We start from the raw sequence: 6,541 nt of genomic DNA, 5'->3' as shown, positions 1-6,541 counted from the left end.
GTCAATATGTCTAATAAATTTGTTCAGACTTTTCAAATAAATTTATTCAGATTTTTAGTTTTACTAAGGTCCAAAGTTAACTGAACCAATTTGATCACTTTTTATTTCCCTTTTAATAGACAGAGATAGCATTTATCACTTTGAGTTCCTAGAGACTTTTTTCCCCCAAATTCTTACAGACTCTCAGACATGGAATGAATTTTAGCGATAATTGAATCCAGCAATTTCATATTACAGAAAATAAAACTGAGATCCAGAAAGGTTAAATGATATGCTACAGGTCACAAAACTAATTAGTGACTCAGTTTGAACTAGTCACTATTTTCTGACTTAAAGACTAATGCAGTATTTTTCTCCTTACGTTCTCTGCAACTCAATAAACTATGATTTTTTACTATCTTTTAAATGTCTCATTCCCATATATGTTTAATAGAAATTTTCTAATGTACAGATTAATATTTTTCTGGGTTATATTTTCCTTATTATTTATATCATTTTGATTAAAATATGACCTGTTCTTCTAGCTGGTGTAATTTATATTTAAATAAGAACAGAAGTGATGTGTAAGAAAAATGGTCTTTAATTAGGAAGTTGAGAATAAGATATTTTAAAATGAAGTATCCTTGTTGAAATAAGTGAAAAATATATTTGTTTATATTCTAATAATATTTTCTCTCTCACTTACTACCATCAACACTATTCTAGAATTACCTCTGGAAGTCAGCAAGTCACACATATGTGATTTATTTAATGTAGAGGCATCCGTACTTAATCTTGTGGAGCAATACATATATTACATATTGAACATGGATGTGCCATTTTGTGGGATAGCTATGATAAGGAAATTAACCATTTGTGCTTACTTTTTGGTTAAGATTATATATTTTGAGTTATTCATTGTTATATTTCTTTCCTCATTTAACAAATAATTACTATTTACTATGTGCTAGGGAAAACTTGTTTCGTCCTGAAGTTGATATTCTACATACAGAAATGGAAAAGAAATTAATAAATTTAAAATTATATGTGCTACCAAAAGAGAAAAAGTCAAAATGCCTATTAAATCGTTTGATGAAGGCGTACTTCTGTAGAAGATGAGCAGATGCATAAAAGAAGTGACTGAGCATGTCATGTGATGTGTAGTAGATGGCCAGTCCAGGATAGGGGAACAGAAAGAGGAAAAGTTATATCCTGGAGAGGGAACATGCATTCCATGCTTACGAATGGACAAGAAGCCCAGTGAAGCAAGAACATACTGAGTGTGCAGGAAACTGGTAGGAAGTTAGGTCAGAGTTATTTACATGTTTGAAAGCATACATGTCATATGATCTTACTGATGTTATAAAATAACTATTCCAGGGCTGTATCAAGATTTAACTAGGAGAGGGCAAGAGAGGAAGCAGGAAGGTCAAATAGTGTCCTCAGGATCTAGTCCAGACTCAAGATTAAGGTGGGTTGGATAGGGTGGTATTAATGGTTGAGGTGAGAAGTTAGGTCTGTCTGGTGTATATTACATATTTAAGATGCTAATGATAACTCTAAAGTTATGGGCAGGGAAATAGAAAAATTACAATACTAAAAATTTTATTGAGAATAAAATCCCTGTTTTATGTCCTGTCTGGGAAAGAAAACAGTTAAAAATTAAACCTGAAGCATAATAACCTTTTAGCATTTAGATTTATAAGTAGAAATGAAATGTAGCTGGTTAGGTTTACAAATCTGCAACTCAAGGAGAAATTAGGGATTTAAATTTTAGAGTCATAATAAAATAATTTCAGACAAATGGATGAAATGATATAGCTTAACAAGAAGATATGTATATATATAGAGAAAAAAAGATAAAAAATGAACATCAGCTTACTTCATTATTTAGATGTCAGGAAGATAATAAGCAACCAGCAATAGAGACTGAGAGGAATGGGCCCTTGGGGTAGACAGCAAATCAAGAGATAATTCTGCCTCAAAGACAAAGTGAAAAAAGTAAATGTAATCAATCATGTCAAGTAATGCTTTTAGATTTAGTATGATGGCGTCTATTGAGTATTCTACTTGGCTACATAGGGATCCATTCTCTTTAACATGATTAAATATGTTAAAAAGAGTGTGAAATATTAGTAAAAATAGACAGTGAAAATATACAATTCAGAAATGAGGTAGTAGTTAGAGGGAATATCAGATTAAGAGTACGTTATTTTTAAGTTGGGAAATATATGGCGTGTTTTAATGCTGATAAGAGAGATTCAGACAAACATTTATTGGGCACACAGTATATGGTATATGTTATTTTTTCAGGCACTTAGGATAAAGGAGCTACAAAAATGGTCTTTCTCTTCTAGGGCCTTGCGTCTTAGTGGGAGATAGCACATAATATATAGATATATACTATAAAACATGCTGGTGACTGCCATACAGATACATATATATGTAATATATATAAAATAACCTTTATATATACAAAATAATATGTATAAAATATATATTTATATATAATATATTTATATTTTTATGATATATAAATAAATTATAAATGTATATATTTATATATTATTTATATATAAATAATATATAAGTAGTATATACCAAAATTCACGATGGTCAAGTTTTTCATACAAAATGGCAAAGTATTTGCATATAACCTATGCGTACCCTCCCATTTACTTAAATCCTCTCTAGATTACTTAACAATTCCGAATACAATGCCTACAGCAAGCTTCATTCACATGAATTCAACACAGTATTCAGAACACAGCAGATTGAAGCTTCAGTCTTTGAAACATTGTGGAACTTTTTTTTTAAAAAAAATTTTCAATCCATGTTTGGTTGAATCCATGGATGCAGAACCCAAGAATATAGAGGGCCGACTGTACATATACATACACATGTACATATAATGTCAAGTTATATACTGTTTGAGGTGATGATGAATGCTATACAATAAAATAAAGGAAGGTCAGAGATACCTAGAATGATGGAAGGTATGAGGAAGTATTTTATAGATGACAATAAATAAAGGCAAAGGACTAAATAACTTGGAGAAAATAGCAACTACAATGGTCTAAGGATGGAAGAAAACATTTGCCTCCTGTGTTCAAAGAGAACAAAGAGGATGAATCAATGACTCAAACTGAAAGCAAGAAGGAAGAGTGCTAGGAATTGAGGGATAGAAGTAGCAGGGCACATTGCCCTTGTCAGAACTTCCAATATGATGTTGAATAGGAGTGGTGAGAGAGGACATCCTTGTCTTGTGTCAGTTTTCAAAGGGAATGCTTCCAGCTTTTTCCCATTCAGTTTGATTTTGGCTGAGGGTTTGTCATAAACAGCTGTTATTATTCTGAGATGTGTTCTTATTATTTTGAAATATGTTCCATCAATACATAGTTTATTGAGAGTTTTTACTATGGAGGAGTATTGAGTTTTATCGAAGGCCTTTTCTGCATCTACTGAGATAATCATGTGATTTTTGTCATTGGTTCTGTTTATGTGATGGATTACATTTATTGTTTTGCGTATCTTGAACCAGCCTTGCATCCCAGGGATGAAGCCGACTTGATTGTGTTGGATAAGCTTTTTGATCTTCTGCTGGATTTGGTTTGCCAGTATTTTATTGAGGATTTACGCATCAATGTTCATCAGGGATATTGGCCTGAAAATTTTTCTTTTTTTGCTGTGTCTCTGCCAGGTTTTGTTATCAGGATGATGCTGGCCTCATAAAATGAGTTAGGAAGGATTCCTTCTTTTTCTATTGTTTGGAATAATTTCAAAAAGAATGATAACAGTGGTAGATCTTTGTACCGCTGGTAGAATTTGGCTGTGAATCCATCTAGTTCTAGGCTTTTTTTTGGTTGGTAGGCTATTAATTACTGCCTTAATTTCAGAACTTGGTATTGGTCTGTTCAGGGAGTTGACTTCTTCCTGGTTTAGTCTTGGGAGGGCATATGTGTTCAGGGATTTATCCATTTCTTCTAGATTTTCTAGTTTATTTGCATAGAGGTGTTTATAGTATTCTCTGTTGGTAGTTTGTATTTCTGTGGGATCAGTGGTTATAGCCCCTTTATCATTTTTTATTGCATCTATTTGATTCTTCTGTCCTTCCTTATTAATCTGACTAATGGTCTATTTATTTTGTTAATCTTTTCAAAAAATCAACTCCTGGATTCATGGATTTTTTGAAGCATTTTTCATGTATCTATCTCCTTCAGCTCTGGTCTGATCTTAGTTATTTCTTGTCTTCTGCTACATATTGAATTTGTTTGCTCTTGCCTCTTTAGTTCTTTTACCTGTGATGTTAGGATGTTGATTTTAGATCTTCCCCCTTTTTCCTGTGGGCATTTAGTGCTATACATTTCCCCCTAAACATTGCTTTACCTCTGTCCCAAAGATTCTGGTGTGTTGTGCCTTTGTTCTCATTGGTTTCAAGATTTCTGCCTTCATATTGTTATTTACCCAGTAGTCATTCAGGAGCAGGTTGTTCAGTTTCCATGTAGTTGTGTGGTTTTGAATGAGTTTCTTAATCCTGAGTCCTAATTTGATTGCACTGTGGTCTGAGAGATTGTTATGATTGCCATTCTTTTGCCTTCACTGAGGAGTGTTTTACTTCCAACTGTGTGGTCAATTTTAGAATAAGTGCAATGTGGTGCTGAGAAGAATGTACATTGTGTTGATTTGGGGTGGAGAGTTCTGTAGATGTCTATTAGGTGCACTTGGTCCAGAGCTGAGTTCAAGTCCTGAATATAATTGTTAATTTTCTGTCTTGTTGATCTGTCTAATATTGACAGTGGGATGTTAATGTCTCCCACTATTATTATGTGGGAGTGTAAGTCTCTTTCTAGGTCTCTAAGAACTTGCTTTATGAATCTGGGTGCAACCTGGTGTTGCATATATATTTAGGACAGTTAGCACTTCTTGTTGCGTTGACCCTTTTACCATTATGTAAAATATGTAATGTAATTATGTAATGCCCTTTTTGTCTTTTTCGATCTTGGTTGGTTTAAAGTCTGTTTTATCAGATACTATGATTGCAACCCCTGCTTTTTATTGCTTTCCATTTGCTTGGTCAATATTCTGCAATCCCTTTATTTTGAGTCTATGTATGTCTTTGCACATACATAGGAGATGTATCTCCTGAATACAGTACGCCGATGGGTCTTGTATCCGATTTGCCAGTCTATGTCTTTTAATTGGGGCATTTAACCCTTTTACATTTGAAGTTAATATTGTTATGTATGAATGTGATACTGTCATTATGATGCTAGCTGCTTATTTTGACCATTAGTTGATGTAATTTCTTCATATTGTCGATGGATTTTACAATTTGGTACATTTTTGCCATGACTGGTACCAGTTTTTCCTTTCCATATTTAGTGCTTCCTTCAGAATTAGAAAAAAAAAACTACTTTAAATTTTATATGGTACCAAAGGAAAAAAAAAAAAGCCTGTATACCCAAGTCAATCCTAAGCATAAAGAACAAAGCTGGAGGCATCACGCTACCTGACTTCAAACTATACTACAAGGCTACAGCAACCAGAGCAGCGTAGTACTGGTACCAAAACAAATATATAGACCACTGGAACAGAACAGAGGCCTCAGAAATAATGCCACACATCTATACCCATTTGATCTTTGACAAACTCGACAAAAACAAGCGATGGGGAAACAGTTCCCTATTTAATAAATGGTGTTAAGAAAACTGGTTAGCCATATGCAGAAAATTGAAACTGGCCACCCTCCTTACACTTCATACAAAAATTAACTCAAGATGGATGAAAGGCTTAAACATAAGACCTAAACCATAAAAACCCTAGAAGAAAACCTAGGCAATAACATTCAGGCCATAGGCATGGGCAAAGATTTCCTGGCTAAAACACCAAAAGCAATGGCAACAAAAGCCAGAATTGACAAATGGAATCTGATTAAGCTACAGAGCTTCGGCACAGCAAAATAAACTATCATGAGAGTGAATAGGTAACCTACAGAATGGGAGAAAAGTTTTGCAATCTATCCATCTGACAAAGGGCTAATATCCAGAATCTGCAAGGTACTTAAACACATTTATAAGAAAAAACAATCCCATCAGAAAGTGGGTGAAGGATATGAACAGGCATTTCTCAAAAGAAGACTTTTATACAACCAATAAACATACGAAAAAAGCTCATCTTCCCTTGTCATTAGAGAAATGCAAATCAAAACCATAATGAAATGTCATCTCACACCACTTAGAATGGTGATCATTAAAAAGTCAGAAAACAGCAGATGCTGGAGAGGATGTGGAGACATAGGAATGCTTTTACACTGTTGGTGGGACTATAAATTGTGGAAGACAGTGTGGTGATTCCTCAAGGGTCTAGTATCAATAATTCTATTTGACCCAGCTATCCTCTTACTGGGTATATACCCAAAGGATTATATGTCATGCTACTATAAAGACACATGCACACGTATGTTTACTGCAGCACTGTTCACGATAGCAACGACTTGGAACCAACCCAAATGCCCATCAATGATAGACTGGATAAAGAAAATGTGGCACATATACACCATGGA

This window comes from Chlorocebus sabaeus, chromosome 10, assembly GCF_047675955.1.
Source record: "Chlorocebus sabaeus isolate Y175 chromosome 10, mChlSab1.0.hap1, whole genome shotgun sequence".
Lineage (NCBI taxonomy): Eukaryota > Metazoa > Chordata > Mammalia > Primates > Cercopithecidae > Chlorocebus > Chlorocebus sabaeus.
This window is presented reverse-complemented; position numbering follows the sequence as displayed.